This window comes from Anabrus simplex, chromosome 7 (assembly GCF_040414725.1).
Source record: "Anabrus simplex isolate iqAnaSimp1 chromosome 7, ASM4041472v1, whole genome shotgun sequence".
Taxonomy (NCBI): domain Eukaryota; kingdom Metazoa; phylum Arthropoda; class Insecta; order Orthoptera; family Tettigoniidae; genus Anabrus; species Anabrus simplex.
The window spans coordinates 4,045,307-4,063,069 of record NC_090271.1 but is presented as its reverse complement, the minus strand read 5'-3'; the positions used below and the strand labels follow the sequence as shown (position 1 = coordinate 4,063,069).

Genomic DNA, 17,763 nt, shown 5'->3' with positions numbered 1-17,763 from the left:
ATTGGTGAGAGTACAGAAAGTTCCTGCTCACAGTATGAGGGATGTCTGCAATATATAGATTGAACAGTATTGGTGAGAGTACAGAAAGTTCCTGCTCACAGTATGAGGGATGTCTGCAATATATAGACTGAACAGTATTGGTGAGAGTACAGAAAGTTCCTGCTCACAGTATGAGGGATGTCTGCAATATATAGATTGAACAGTATTGGTGAGAGTACAGAAAGTTCCTGCTCACAGTATGAGAGATGTCTGCAATATATAGACTGAACAGTATTGGTGAGAGTACAGAAAGTTCCTGCTCACAGTATGAGAGATGTCTGCAATATATATACTGAACAGTATTGGTGAGAGTACAGAAAGTTCCTGCTCACAGTATGAGGGATGTCTGCAATATATAGACTGAACAGTATTGGTGAGAGTACAGAAAGTTCCTGCTCACAGTATGAGGGATGTCTGCAATATATAGATTGAACAGTATTGGTGAGAGTACAGAAAGTTCCTGCTCACAGTATGAGGGATGCCTGCAATATATAGATTGAACAGTATTGGTGAGAGTACAGAAAGTTCCTGCTCACAGTATGAGGGATGTCTGCAATATATAGATTGAACAGTATTGGTGAGAGTACAGAAAGTTCCTGCTCACAGTATGAGGGATGTCTGCAATATATAGATTGAACAGTATTGGTGAGAGTACAGAAAGTTCCTGCTCACAGTATGAGGGATGTCTGCAATATATAGATTGAACAGTATTGGTGAGAGTACAGAAAGTTCCTGCTCACAGTATGAGGGATGTCTGCAATATATAGACTGAACAGTATTGGTGAGAGTACAGAAAGTTCCTGCTCACAGTATGAGGGATGTCTGCAATATATAGATTGAACAGTATTGGTGAGAGTACAGAAAGTTCCTGCTCACAGTATGAGAGATGTCTGCAATATATAGACTGAACAGTATTGGTGAGAGTACAGAAAGTTTCTGCTCACAGTATGAGAGATGTCTGCAATATATAGACTGAACAGTATTGGTGAGAGTACAGAAAGTTTCTGCTCACAGTATGAGAGATGTCTGCAATATATAGATTGAAAAGGATTGGTGAGAGTACAGAAAGTTCCTGCTCACAGTATGAGGGATGTCTGCAATATATAGACTGAACAGTATTGGTGAGAGTAGAGAAAGTTCCTGCTCACAGTATGAGAGATGTCTGCAATATATAGATTGAACAGTATTGGTGAGAGTACAGAAAGTTCCTGCTCACAGTATGAGGGATGTCTGCAATATATAGACTGAACAGTATTGGTGAGAGTACAGAAAGTTCCTGCTCACAGTATGAGGGATGTCTGCAATATATAGATCGAAAAGGATTGGTGCTAGTACAGAGCTGCGTGAAAGACTGGTTTTCAAAGTCCTTTGATTACTGATTTCCTTGCCCAGGATAACTTGGAAATATCTGGCTGATTCCAGAGAATAGTCCACCCAAATAGGAAAAATTAAAGTTTAAAATAAAACTCAATTTGTTTTTATGATAGATAAAGCATGATATTTTATTAATTTTATGATATGTATTAATTTATTGATGTCTTTCAGTTTTTAATTGTGTGCTTAATTGTACCTTTATGTAGAGGCTAGATTCATTTGATATATCTCAATAGTTTTAGGAATTCCTGTTTATTTTATGATAAAAGTTATGAAAATAATTATAGTAAATGTTAATTGCAATGCTCTTTCTCTTCGCAGTAAAGTACTTATTTAGGTTATTAACAGTTTATATAAGGTGTAATAAAGTGACAAATTTGTTGCTGTATGCCATGTAAACACGCGACGAAAAAGGTATAAAAGTTTTGTAGCAGTATAATTATTGAGACTATGTGGGATTTAACGGTGTACAAAATGTACTTCAGGCTTGCCTGCCCCAAGCTGCTCTGCAACAAGCAAAGCAGCTTATTTTGAGCATCGGCGAAGCAAGAGTGCACACATACTGAGCACGCTAGTCATAGCAAACCAAAAGCCGGGGTTCCCTAAACCTGACAGGTTGCCTGGGACCCGTTCGGACTGCCGGAATTGACAAGAGTGAATGTGAAGTATGCTATCGATGCGACGTGAATGTGCCGTTATACAGTATGTACCTATTCTATTCGTACGGGCTGTTAGCGTTAGTACAACGCAACGCCAGAAAATAATAAACTGAAAAATGATTCCATTCACTGAACACATATTCAATAAGGTCTTCAGAAAATATATCTACTACATCTGTTTACAACAATGTTTACAAATCATATGGCTTCCAAGAAAGAAAAGCACGCCCATAATCTTGTAACTTTCCTATTCGTACAAGCAAATTGAACACTTGAAGTAAACAAAACATAAAGGGTTCCTGGAACATGTTAGTATCTAGTGGAATGTCCCCTAGCCATTATAACTGCCAGATATCGTTACCGCATTGAATATACTAATTTCTTGCACATGTCCGGGCTGATTTTCTGCCATTCCTGCAGAATCACACTTTTAAGTTCCACACGTTGCCTACGGATATTTCTCTTCAACATAGCCAAAAGATGTTTGATGAGATTTAAATCTGGTGACTGGGGAGGTGTTCTAAAGCATGTCCTAATTTCAGCAGTGTGTTTTGGGTCATTATTAGGGGCCCTATTTTTTTGGTAATAGCGATACGCGCAAATTTTTTCATATCCTCTTTCTTACCTATATATGACCATCTAGATACTTGAAATACCATATTTTAGCACAATGAGCTCACGAAATATCACAAAATCTGATTTATGGCGCGAACTGAGCAAATAATCACGAAATATACCCCTATTGGGTATGAAAAATGTGAAATATTATCGAAAAAGATCACCAGAAACGTTTAAATGCTTCCAAGATCTAGACTATTGTAGTTTCAATTTCAGGTGTTGCTTGATAGCAACACAAATGCACGCAAATAGATGCGCAATGTGTACTGGAAGTACGTGTATTCAGTTCCGCAATCTTTAAGACAATCGATAAAAATCTATATCTGTTATCGATTACAGCAAATGACGTTGTGGTCACCATGTAGCAAGACCTGTCTTCGATAATGCCTTGCGCCTTATATTCTTTGGCAGTGTGAGTTCGCTACTGATGAAACTTTTACGTATCAGTAAATCTACTGACACGGGGCTGACAAATATGAGCATTTTCAAATAACACCAGACTGAGCCAATTCACGCACTCATCCTCATCTGAACCCGCAGCTTAGAAAAATAAACAACTCTCGCTCTCCATAAAAACAATTTCTGTCGCCAAGTGAATTACTGTTTAAGTGCCATTTCTGACATCTGCAGCCGAGTTATAACATCTGGCGAGTGATACTGGCGTGGGGTAAAGGCCCACTCTGATCTGACCCAGTCTCCTTCATAACAGCGTGCCGGAGCACCAGGCTTTCCGGCGAGAGCTGAAGTGCGGTAACTCTACCGCCTAACCATCATGGGACAGTGCCTCTATATCTGCTCTGGGACAACCATCACCATGGCTACTGCTCTCATGGCAGCAGGAGAGGTGTATCTGAGGGTACTTGGGTGGTCCGTGGGACCCCACCAGGGTTACATGTTATGAGTCTCATTATGATAGCCGTCTTGGAGTACAGATTATAAAAGTTTCAAATAAATTTATTAAAAAACCACCATTCCAATACTTTACAATCTAAGTTTAAGATACAAATATTACATATATGTTAAAATGGGACATGTTTTGCTTAGGCTTTGTAAGCATCTTCACCCGTACTTAAGCTGAGTCAGGGCCCTGAACTGGGTAAAGGCGGATCTGCACAAGTGCAGAGAAGGGCGGAGTTTCTAAGTGGGAGGGAGGGGGAGGGGAAGGGCAACAGAAGCGGGACTATAATCAGGTGGGCGCGGAGGGCGGTAGGGGTAATACTTGAGCGTGTTATGTATTGTTTTGAAGACTGATTGATTTTTGGGTATTTTTAGATTATTTAAAATTTTAATGAACGTGTCAAACAAGATCATAGGTTTTCAGAGAGGTCATTGAGATTATAATTAGGGTTATAGTACTGATCAAGTGATATATAGAACTGTTCTGTTATATCAAGTGCAGGGCCTTTGTTTATTTTTTCGATGATGTCTATGTCTTGGTGTAAGCCTTGAAATTTGTGTTTGTAGTCATTTATATGTTGTCCTACTGCAGAGAATCTTCGGTATTTGATAGCATTTACATGTTCTGTAGATCTAATTTTGAATGATCTACCGGTTTGTCCGAGATAAGTACTAGGCAGTTGTTACAATGAAATCTATATACACCTGACTTTTCAAATGGGTTGGAGGTGTTGATTGAGTTAGAATTATACAGAATGTCTAGGTTTTTATTATCGGTTCTGAAAGAGATGTTGATATTCTGTTTCTTAAATATGTTTGTAATTGGGTGGAAGTTGTTGTTAAAGGTGAAGGCTGCAAAAGTTTTTGATTTAGTAGTTTCTTTAAGTAGGTTAGATTTTGAGCGATGTTTGAACTTGCTAATTATACTTTCTATAAAACTCTTGTTGTAGCCGTTATAGAACGCTATCTTGCGTATGGTATTTAATTCTTTAATGAGGTCTGATTTGGACATAGGTATGTTGAAGGCTCGATATACTGGACTATTGTAAGTTGCCCGTTTATGATTAAGGGGATGACTGGAGTCATGTTTTATTGTTGTAGCAGTATGTGTAGGTTTTCTGTAAATTTTATATTTGAAGGAAGAGAGGAGCCTAGTGATAGTAAGATCTAGGAAATTAATGGTCTTGTTGACTTCGGACTCTAATGTAAATTTAATGTCTGCATCGATAGTGTTTAAGTGTGCTAAAGTAGTAACTGCGTCTATGGAACGTTGGTCGATTATGATGAATACGTCATCGACATACCTAGACCAGAGATGTATGTTGTTAAAGGTTACGTTACTGTCTATTTTTGTGTATTCTAAGAAATCTAGGTATATTTCTGCTAGGATGCCGGATGCAGGTGAGCCCATGGCTAGTCCGTCCTGCTTGTATATTGTTTTATCAAATGTGAAGTAATTATTACTGATTAAAAGCTTCAAAATAGACATGAAGTCAGAAATTTCTTGTTGGCTAAGTTGACTGTGGGTGCGTAAATTTTTAGGAATAATATGCAAGAGTTTTTCTGGTTTGATACTTGTATACATGTTAGTGATGTCAAATGAGTGTAAAGAGTGATATGGTTGAAGTGCAAAATCATCTAGCCGTTTGATAAGTTGTACTGTGTTCTTTATAGATTTTTTTGACTGAAAAGTGTAATGTTTTTTAAGGAATTGCTGAATGAATTGTGCTATTTTATACAGGGGACTAGGTCCATAGTTTACAATAGGGTGTATGGGGACGTCAGTTTTATGTATTTTAGGCTGAGCTTTTACGGTAGGTAATCCTGGGTTCATGTTTATAAGGTTGCTTTCTTCGCTGTCCGTTAGGAGAAAGGATGTATTTTGCAGAATCTGTTTTAGCTGCCGTTGGATAGCTTGAGTTGGATCTTTATTGATTATTGTAAAAATACTATCTGTGAAAAAAAAAAAAATTTGTTTTGGATACGTATTCTGTTTCGTCCATTATTACAGTAGTATTTCCTTTATCTGCCTTCGTAACGATGGTATGAGTATTTTTTATTTTATTTTTGAGTTGAATGATCTTTTTCCTGTTTTCAAGTTGTGATTTGGTTATGTTCGGAGTAGGTGATATAAAGGTTTTCTTAATTTGTTTATTGGCTTCGTGTCTGAGCTTGTCCTGTATATCGTGAGGCATCTTTTTGATCGCCATTTCTGTTTCTATTATTAGTTTTTTAGCAACATTTGATGGATTGTAATTAGGCCAATTGTGTTTTGGGCCTTTAGACAGAATAGCGATCTCTTCGTCGTCGAATGTTGCATTAGAAAGGTTGCTATTATACAATTACTATATGATGAGTAGCAATCGGGCGTACCCTGGGCAATGTCAGACTATATTACAAAATGTGCTGATGGAAGATCCTTTCAAATCCAGAAGCAATTGTAGAGATGATCAATTCTTGTACAAAAGGTCTTTTTCAAGACCAACTTTGAATATTATTTCAGTAAATATAGAAGGAATAACTGAACCGAAAGAGGAACTCCTCCATAATCTGTGTCAAGAATTTCAGTGTGATATATTGTTTATCCAGGAGACCCATAGGGACACACATCATAGAGACTTAAGATACAAGGCATGAACCTTGTAACTGAAAGACCCCATCAGTAATATGGTAGTACAGTATTTGTTAAACATGGCTTATCGGTGCTTTCTGTAGCATGTAATGAGGAGGATAATACTAAAATCCTGTGTATTGAACTGAACAACTGTGTAGTCACATCGGTATACAAACCACATAATGCAAAATTCATCTTTAAGAAAGCAACTAATATCCAGAATCAGAAAACTTAGCCATAGCAATGTTTGGAGATATGACCAGGATGATAAAAATGGTGAAGGTGTAATGCAGTGGGCAGTAAATTACAACCATCTTTCAACAGTAGATGCTGGTAATGAGGAAACAATCCTGATCTGATTTTCAGCACTGAAGAAACAGCTTCACAATGCCACAACACAGACCTATTGCATCCGTAAGACCACAAATAGTTCTATTCAGAACGTGATACAATTCTGAGGCACTAGACAGACTTGTGTTTAAAATACATCCATGTCCTGAGTCATATGATGATTTTATAGCAGCCGTTCAGGAGTCATCTCGTAAATCTATCCCACGTGGATACCGTACGAACTACATTCCAGGACTCAGTAAAGACAACATCTATTTGTTAGAAGAAAATCCTTTCAGCGAGCAAACATCAGATGCTGCTAAGAACAGTCTGTGCCAGAAGGTAAGAAAACTTGGTGGAGAGAAATGATAGAATGGCTAGACATGAGCATGGCATGGAGATTACTATGTCGACTAAGTAACAATCCAGTGCAATAGAAAACCCATACAAACATTTCTCCAAATCAAATAGCTCAACAGCTTTTGAAAAATGGTAAAACAGACAAACGAGATAAAGGATGCAAGATTCAAAGACAAGAACATCTGGAAACTAATAAGCTCTCACAAGGGAACATCGGCAATGGGTAAGTCGCCGATCGCGATGAAACTTGGAAAACACATTGAGGTACACGTAAAAATGATGTCGGCATCAATTTTGGGTGCCAACATTCATTAGGGCGTTAACTACGGGGCCTAAAAGTTGCAACTTTTCAAATTCTGCGTGATCAGCGATGAATACCTGCTGGCCAATGCTAAGCTGGCACACTGCGTATCTGGAGACACGCCTCTGCAGCTCCTCCCCTACCCCGCTCCAATTGGTTCGCCACCGCACGTTCCCCTTCTCCCCGCGCTTGCCGGCTGCTTAGCTGTTCAACGGGACCGACTGCTTCTTTTCGTACTGTAATTATTGTAATCCTTTAAATTACGTTTCGTTTCACACATAATGATAATAAATAACCTACATTAATATACCCATATTTTATTCAAATGTTATATTTTCATTCCTGCTAATACCGGTGAGTTGTCACATTCGTGGGTACAACTCCGACTTAAGTACCACGGAAACATGGGATGGGGTACCACGTCCTACCTACGCTTAAATTATTATTTACTTCTAAAACGCCTTAAAGCAGTTGATAGTGTCCTTTAGAATGGACATACATATGGAATTAATTAAATTAAAGCACCCACCACTAAATAAATCTCCCACCTTTAAACAACGTTAAATACCTTTTTATATAAAGAAATTATGTGCCCGGGTAGAGGATCTCAATGAATGTAATGAGATTCGGTACCTCGGGATATCAAAACCTGGTTATAGGTCCAGATCTTTTTATGACCCCTTCCCCCCACCCATTTTGTGTACGCTACCAGTTGTGTCATAACGAAACGACATCGCGGACGACAACAACAACAATTATAAACTCCGAGTTTGAAACTACTGGTATTTTCCGTATTGCGTACTCTGGTATAATGAATAGGCCTATAGGTAGAATGTTTTTATTTGTGCTTGTACTGAACGATTTATTTATGTTTTGCAGTGACAGGCACAACACATTTCAATTGCAGCAATGGTTGTCGAATATAAATTAATTTAATGCATAGGCAACTTTGATGAGTATGACATGGAATGTAGTCAAGTTTGACGTAATAAGAAAAGCCCTGAAACATAAAAAAGATGTGCATTTATATATGCAATAGATATACAGTAATCACAGGCAGACCTGTAGTCTTACTGTACCGGTACTTTTGCGTTATAGCTGACGAAGGTCTATGTATTCAACAAGTACCGATATTAAAGTATCACACTACAGCCTTCTGGGTATAATGGCAGTTACATACACAAAAAGTTAAATGTGTATTGTACGAACTGGTACAACAAGAAACAATTACAAGGCAACACAATAAATGACTCCGTAACAATTACATCGGGCAAACTCCCCGTCAATAACTGATAGTAAACAAAAACAATCTTTGGTCTACTCGAAACATTAAAAAATAGTGAAAAGAAAACCGAAACAAATCACAATTAACAACAGGCACTGTACTTTTTTTTTTGCTAATTGCTTTACGTCGCACGGACAAAGATAGGTCTTATAGCGATGATGGGATAGGAAAGGCCTAGGAGTTGGAAGAAAGCGGCCGTGGCCTTAATTAAGGTACAACCCCAGCATTTGCCTGGTGTGAAAATGGGAAACCACGGAAAACCATCTTCAGGGCTGCGGACAGTGGGATTCGAACCCACTATCCCCCGGATGCAAGCTCACAGCCTCTAACCGCAAGGCCAACTCGCCCGGTGCAAATGCTTTCATAAACATTTCAGAAAATGTAAACTGACAAATACAACGCGGAAATTACAAAGGAGAGATATGAGGTAGGCTGATAAGAGTACGCAAAGTGTAGCACCGCTTCTCTTCGACAGCTAAGCGGCCGGCAAGCGCGGGAAGAAGGGGAACGTGCGGTGGCGAACCAATTGGAGCGGGGGAGGAGAGGAGCTGCAGAGGCGTGTCTCCAGATACGCAGTGTGCCAACTTAGCATTGGCCAGCAGGTATTCACCACTGATCGCGCGGAATTTGAAATGTCGCAACTTTTAGGCCCCGTAGTTAACGCCCTAATGAATGTTGGCACCCAAAATTGATGCCGACATCATTTTTATGTGTACCTCAATGCGTTTTGCAAGTTTCATCGCGATCGGCAATTTACCCATTGCCAATGTTTCCTTGTCAGAGCCATTTTCACAAAATGAGTTGCAAAAGGCCACACACCAATGTAACAACAAGGCAGCATGATTAGATGATATAAGAATAGAGCAAACAAAGAAATTTGGGCCAACAACATTGAAATGGCTTGTGAAACTCTCTAATAACTGCTGAAGGCAGAACAAGATTCCAAAAATATGGAGGAAAATTAAGATAAATGCTATCTTGAAGCCTGGGAAAGAACCTTCTGACTCCAAGAGTTACGAGCCCATCTCATTATTATGCCATCTTTATAAGATATTTGAAAGGCTGCTATTGAACCACCTATCACCAAAGATTGACAATTTTAGTTTATACCTGAACAGGCAGGCTGCAGACCCCAGAGAAATTGTACAGCACAAATAACTCACTTAACACAACACACAGAGGATGGGTTTGAGAAGGAGTGGCATTTATTGATCTCTCAACAGCTTATGATACTAGAATAATTACCACCTTATTGCATAATCGAAGATTCTACATTGAATTCCAAGGAAGTCAGAGCCATTGGAGGATCCAAAGGAATGGCTTACCCCAAGGGAGTGTATTGTCACCAATACTCTTCAACATTTATACAAATGATCAGCCCAGACCTCATGCAACCAAAAGTTTCATATATGCTGACAACCTTGTTTGACAGTACAGACAAGTCACTTTGAAGAAGCAGAACAGATGTTTACAGGAGCTTTAGAAACCTTTTCTGACTACAACAACAAGAACCGCCCAACACTAAACCCACAAAAGACTCAGATCAGTGCCTTCCATCTTCGAAACAGACAGGCAGGAAGAAAACTGAAAACGACTTGGGAAGGCACTGTTTTACACCCAAATACCTTGGAATTACCTTAGACAGGTCATTCACCTACTGAAAGCATTGCCTAAACACCAAACACATGGTGTCAGCACGTAACAACATCATTTGGAAACTTGTTGGCAGTAATTGGGGTGCTGAACCTCAGGTGGTCTGTACTTCTGCCATGGCACTTTGCCTCTCCGCCGGTGAATATGTCTGCCCAGTGTGGTATAAACCCGCCCATATGCAAAGCAATAGATGTGGCCCTTAATGAAATGCGAGGCTAATTACTGGATGTTTGAAGCCAACTCCACCGAGCTCGATAGCTGCAGTCGCTTAATTGCGGCCAGTATCCAGTATTTGGGAGATAGTAGTTTCGAACCCCACTATCGGGAGCCCTGAAAATGGTTTTCCGTGGTTTCCCATTTTCACACCAGGCAAATGCTGGGGCTGTACCTTAATTAAGGTCACGGCCGATTCCTTCCCACTCCTAGCCCTATCCTGTCCTATCGTCGCCATAAGACCTGAGTTTTGTTACCAAATTGCATACCTGCCAACTTTACAAAACCAAAAATCAGGAGATTTTGATATGAAAATCAGGAAAAATCAGTAGATACAATTGGTCAAAACTGCTCATTCTACATATCTTGCGCAATACAGTACTATATAACACTTGTTGTCTCAAAGCCCGACTGTTGCTATACGAGGCTACAAGGCTAAAAATTACACATCTCTATTCCCTCACAGGAAGTATGTTAGTGAGATGATCGGTCTCTGACAAGCCTACCGAAAATAGAATGAACTCGTGCACTTACATGCCATCACTTAGCAAATGCATAGATTAATATATTGCATCAAGCGCCCGTGCGATTATGCGAAACGCAATGCTGTTTGTATCAAATAACTAGATGATGTACCCTGAGCTTCGCCATGGAATTCTCAGAAAGACTGCCCTTATAGTTTTCCCAACTGAAGTCAACATAGATCATTACAATGCCACCAGTATGAATGTCTTGATTAAGAGAAATGCTGTCATATGATATCTTTGATCAAATGAAAACAGCACATTTTCTCACTTTTAGCGAAAAGTACTACGGTATGAATAATAGTTAACACCACCTTTCCAATACTTATCTTTCCTTATATTTAGGAAATAAATCTTACAACGCCTGCCTGTTGTAATGTTTATTTCCTAAATATAAGGAAAGATAAGTATTGGAAAGGTGGTGTTAACTATTATTCTTGTTTTAATGTTCATATCTGATGTCCAATACGGTCTACAATGAGATTTGTTACTTGTAAAGTACTACGGTGTCGATCTAACAGGTCAAAGTTTCAGAGCTTGAATGACCAGGCTGCAGACAATCGCGAACACTCCTGTGTAATTATTCCATTTAAGTGTCCGATTCGTTGGCTGAACGGTCAGCGTACTGGCCTTCGGTTCTGAGGGTCCCGGGTTCGATTCCCGGCCGGGATGGGGATTTTAACCTTAATTGGTTAATTCCAATGGCACGAGGGCTGGGTGTATGTGTTGTCTTCATCATCATTTCATCCTCATCATGATGCGCAGGTCGCCTACGGGTGTCAAATAGAAAGACCTGCACCTGGCGAGCCGAACTCGTCCTGGGATATCCCGGCACTAAAAGCCATACGATATTTCATTTCATTCCATTTAAGTGTGCACACTGCTCATTCTAATCACTGCTTCAGAGTAGGGATCAAATAGCTGGAATACTATGATTATCCAGTGTGTTACGTACGAGCAGTATCAGAAAATTTATGAACCAGAGGAATGGCATACTAAAGAAGAGAGAGATCCAACTCTCCACTCCCCAGCTACTTCCCGCCAATATTCAGGCAGGCTGTTATACTCGATACACAGCAGTAATCCCATCTATCGGAGATAAATGGCACCAGAAAACACAAAGCACATTGCCAACAAACAATGGTCAATGTTATGTTCTTGTTGATCAATTTTATGAGCTTTCTATTTTGGAGGCCTTCACATTTAGTTTTCTTCCGAATCTGTGATTAGAGGATCTAATGTAAAGTAAGTCGTCCTTTCTTTCATGACTCCCTCTTGTGTTATTATTCAAGCAATCGTCCCTTCATGACTTTTTTCTCATTAATGAGTAACATATTTTTCATTGTAATCCATGTATGAATAGATAATGTTTCAGACATTTGACCTTAAGGTTACTACCTGCAGGCTGATGCCCTTAACAAAGGGCGAAACATGTCCTTGAGAAGTGTATACAGTATTATGGAGATTTCATCCACGAAGCACGTGGCTTGTACGGAGTAGGTGGTGATAATAGAATAAATTATTTTTGTGATAATTTGCTTAAGTCAGTTTCAATACGGATCAATCATGACAACTGTCTCTTGCAAAACTGAATAAGACATAAATAATCGGAAATTGTATTCTCTATAACTTTTGTTATGTAGTACTTTTCAATATGACCAGTAAGACAGGTAATTAAAACTTGAATTTTTGGCACCTTCCCCTAAACTACCATTTCGAACAGAGTGAATAAAATTATTTGTAGTGTAGACTGTAGTTCCATATTCCCCGACTTTACATAAAATTCTGTTCACACATTTTCTCATACCTCAGCGCTGATATGGACTTAGAAAGAAAAGAAATCCAAATTCTTGAATATCTCTCTATAGCCAGTACAGTAAAAATGTATAAGACATACTTGATAGGAAATTTAATAATATATAACTTTAATTATGCAGTATTTATCGATATGGCCAATAACAACATACATATTTGAGAAATACATTTTAGGCCTTCCTCTAAACTACCATTTCACTCAGAGTGAATAAAATTATGTATGGCCTAGATTGTAGCGACTTATTCCCCGACGTTATATACCGAGTTTCATTAAATTCTCTTCAGCCGTTTTCTCGTGATGAGCGTGCGTACATACATACATACATACATACAGAAATTACGGAAAATTAAAACGTGCATTTCCCCTTGTTACTATGGTCACGACCGGTACGGAAATATCTTTCTTTTTAAATTCTGAGCAATGTATTTATATTGAGATAAATTAAAATTAATCAAAATTGTCTCCAAATGGCTCCTAAAATCTCTAGAAAAGTCAGTAGTCTTTATAATTGAAATTCTGTCACTAAGTTACTAAAGTAAGACCAAAGACTCAATATCTAGCGACTAGTCTCTGGAATTGATCAAAGAGAATGGAATCGACTAGACTGATGCGAACATGAACAGAGTACGCGAGAACGAGATTGACAATCGATATACAGGTTTCAATGAACATCGCACATTCACGCACATTTCTCGCATTAATAAACGTCGATATTTCATTTGAAAGCGGCCCCAATGAGCGAAGGACTTCCGGCCACTGGCGTAAAAAAACTGAAATGGCACGATATGAAAACAAATGTTTGAAGTTCACAAAAAAAAAAGCTAAAATCGGGAGAAATAATAGAATAATCGGGAGGCGGGAAAAACTCTCAAAAATCGGGAGTCTCCCACCTAAATCGCGAAAGTTGGCAGGTATGAAATTGTAATGTAAAAACCAAAACAAAAAAAGTTCTACTGTATGCTTCTGACTCGAGTAAATAAATAAATAAACAAACAAACAAATAAATAAATAGATAGATAAATAAATAATTTATTATTTTAATGAATCAGTATTATAACTTACTTGACATTCGACAATTAGTTCAACTTAACTCTCTAGCCTACCTTGACTGTAAGTCGTGCTCATGACCATTCAAAATTTTGTTTTATACAATTTTATACGATGGCTGGCCGGTCGTTCAAAATCAGATACATGGAACATGTGAACGCAATTAAATATAAAAGATTCTCTGCAGTAGGCCAACATGTACATGACTACAAACATAAATTCTATGGTATTGATCAAGACATGGATATCACTGAAATACCAAACAAGGGCCCTTTACTAGACATTGACGAAAATTGCTATATTCAGCTCGATCAATATTTTAATCCAAATCTCAACGATGTATCCGAAAAACCGAAAATTCTGTTTGACATGCTTATTGCAGTATTAAACAATGTTTAACTACCTAGAAACATATCAATTATGCAGATAGGGCGTAACACACTTGCATTTCATCCCTGCCGCCCCCCCCCCCTGCGCCCACCTGATTGTATGCCCTCCGTTATCCCCCCCTCTAACCCAATACACCCCTCCCCTTCCCTCCCTCTCCATCGTTTCGCTGTGCGTATGACTAGCTGGTTAGTTCCTCATCAACTCAACAACTAACAACCTGTCACCTGAGGTGAGTCTTCCACTTTATGCTTTCTTACCTCATTTCTTTATTTCCAACCCTAACTAGAGTATATTTTATCTTATAGGTTCCATCTTGAATCGAGAACTATTTTAACATCTGTAACATCAAACTGCTGCTACGAGATCCACTCTCCCAGCCACATTACTACATCATATCAACGAAGTTTGAACCCAGTGCCATACATAATTGGCACAAGTTAATCTCCACTGAGGAACAACATTCAAAAAAGAACTCTGTTATTTTTATACATAATATTACGAGTGAATCATGGCTACAACTTTCATGTGCTAAATATAATTCACGCAAGTTGATTTCTAATGACGAACAACATTTGAAAGGAACTCCTTGTTACTTACATATATAACATTACAAGTGAATCATGGCTACAACATGCCACATTTGACCAACAAACTGTTACCACACTGTCGAAGACATTCAACATTGGGTTTTTTAAAAACTTTTCTTTTCTTTTAATATACGACTTTCAAGTTTCAAACTTATTATTATTATTATTATTATTATTATTATTATTATTATTATTATTGAATATCCAAAGCAGTTTGGAACCCTATTTTACATAGTATACTAGGGTTATAATTAAAATACATATTCAGTTTTACAATGAAAATGAATTCATGTATCTAATCGATGGAAAATGAAGTGGATGAAATTAATTAAATATTTGTAACAGCATGGCTTCTTAAACAAATGATACAGGGGTTTTGATAATGCAATGTTGCAATAATTCAAACGAGAGTTCAAGTCAAGCCTTCTTTCAAATCCAGCATATTCAAACAGTAGGTGGTCCACTGTTTGCGAGGATCCGCAAACACACACGTAGCCATCAGGACAACCGATTCCGAATCGATGAAAATAATAACCAAATTTGCCATGACCAGTCAAAAATTGAGTAATTTCAAAGCTTGGCACCAACACGTTACTTTGCAGGCGGTTGAAAACCTCAGGGAAGAATATTTCTCTGGTGACTTGGCCTCTAATGGAAGAAGTCCAAATGTTGTTCCAACTTGTAAACTTGTCAAAATGGTTGTATAACCATCGAGCTTTATACTTGTAAAAAACAGTTTGTTTATAATATGGATATCCACTCTAGGCTACTATTTAATTATAGGGTCTATGATCATTATGTCCACTATATATGTCGTAAGTTCCCTATTTGGCTGATGACAGCATTCATTGTGCCGAAACCGGTCCCATGTAATAAATAATAATGTGGTGATTTAAAAAATACTACAGAATTTGTATTGAAAAGGTGGACCCTCATACCTCAATTTTTTACTTAGGGAATGATATGCATAGATTTGGCAGTTGGGAGGAATTATGGCGAGAATTGTCTCAGTATATTCACCACGAGAGGGTGCAGATAAGGGTGAAGTCGAAAAGTTTTATGAAGCATTGAGTGACATTGTAGTCTAGGTCATCAGCAAGGATTGGACAGCGCTAATGGGCAATTTCAATGCGAGAGTTGGAAATAGAACTGAAGGATACGAAAGGGTGGTTGGTACATGTGGGGATATGGAAGATATGGAAGCTAACAGGAATGGGAAGCATTTAACTTACTGGACTTCTGCGCTAGTATGGGTTTAGCAGTTACAAAGACATTCTTCAAGCATAAGGCTATGAGACGACAGGACCACTGTTTGATCAGTGGAGAACTAAGTATCTCTAGGCCTAGGATAGAGAAAGTGAAATCTGTCTGAAGATGAAAAATGGTAGAAAATCTCCAGGATGAGGACATTAGACAGAAGTACATGGATATGATTAGTTAAACACTGCATACAGTAGACCGAAAGCAGGTTCAGGATTTGGAAACCGAATGGGTGGCATACAGGGATGCTGTAGTAGAAACAGAAAAATAATCAAAATTGACCAATATCAATGTCGAATCCATTGTTTTCGGGGCAGCTGAGATGAGCTGTGACATTCTGAATGCCTTTTAAGTCTAAGTTTGGCCCCCATTGGCATGAAGTTTAAGAAGAGATGAAAAAGTATGTCCAAAATGGCTGAGATTATTTGTGTATGTTCCACCATAGCTATCAACTAAACATGATACACAGATGACTCACTATCTGGAAACAAATATTGTAGGGAAAAGATCATCTTAGGGGCAGGAGGTCAACAAGGGTGAAATATAAAAATAATAGAAAATTACCAATATTAATGTACATCCATAGTTTCTGGGGTCCAGAAACAATGATCACAGAAAATTTTGACATACCTCACTACTACAGCAAACATGCACTAGCAATCCAAAAGAGCTGAGGAAGACCAGAAGGAGGCGTATGCTGCTTCTATAATGATAAAATAGGAGTGATCAAAGAAATCAATATTGAAGAAAATACAATTGTGAAAACAGCAAACATATCTTTCGTAGGAATTTATATCAGCCCTGAAAAAACTATGGATGACGAGATGGAACAAGTCATTAGGGCATATGTAGCAAGGGAAGAAAATGTTATAATGACTGGTGACCTGAACTGCAGGCTCGACAATATTAGCAGCTGATCAATAAAAAAGAGGAAGGTACATACATTGCACCGAATGGAACAAGCACTATCGATCTCATCTTCTTCCGAGGCAAAGGGATCACCTTTATGGATCACAAAGTAGCAAAACGACAAAACATCTCAGTACTCAAGAAACATTTACCAATATATGACACTTTCGGAATAAGGAAGAACTGCCAAGACAAATTGTAAAAATTACAAACAGGATCAAGAAAACTAGACGTCGATAAACTACAGGCAAACCAAACAAAGGTAGAAATAGCATCACAGCTCACTGAAGCAGGCCAAACAGGTTCTGCTCTAGAAATTATCAACCACTACATTAGAAACGGCATGATACCCAAAACAGAACGGACCTACAAAATTTGGTTTGATCACGAATGTTATGAAGAATGAAGGAAAACACATCAACTACTGCGCCAAGCCAGACAACGAGCAAATCAAACCTTCAAATCAGGAAGAAGAGTTTAAAAATACAGTTCATCGGCAAGATGGCTGGAAGCAGTAATGCCTAAAATAAGTATTTATTTATTGCATTCACATTAATCTAGAAGCTCTACTGAATATCAGAATATAATCAATCAATGAAGTGTGTAAATTGTTTAGCAAACGTAGATTGTGAACTTACAACATCGTACGTAATACCATGAGGTTTTGACTGTTGATATGCACAATGCATGCAAGAGTGCTGGGTGCTGTCACCAAAAGCACTGTGAAAGCAGAACACGTACTCTACGTGAGAAATGTAATGCATAAGATTTTAATTGTTTAAAATAAATTGTTCCACACTGTAAAATAGGACATTTGATCATGTACATATGTATTTTCACATGCATCGAGGTAATTTTTCTCTTTTGTAAGTAGTGAATTAAGTCCT

General features: G+C 38.3%; 1 protein-coding gene across 5 annotated transcripts in view; it reads right to left on the bottom strand.

The window, feature by feature from the left end:
• Positions 1 to 17,763, bottom strand: part of Noc3 (Nucleolar complex protein 3) — a 504,473-nt gene that overhangs the window by 473,669 nt on the left and 13,041 nt on the right. The window lies entirely within an intron of this gene.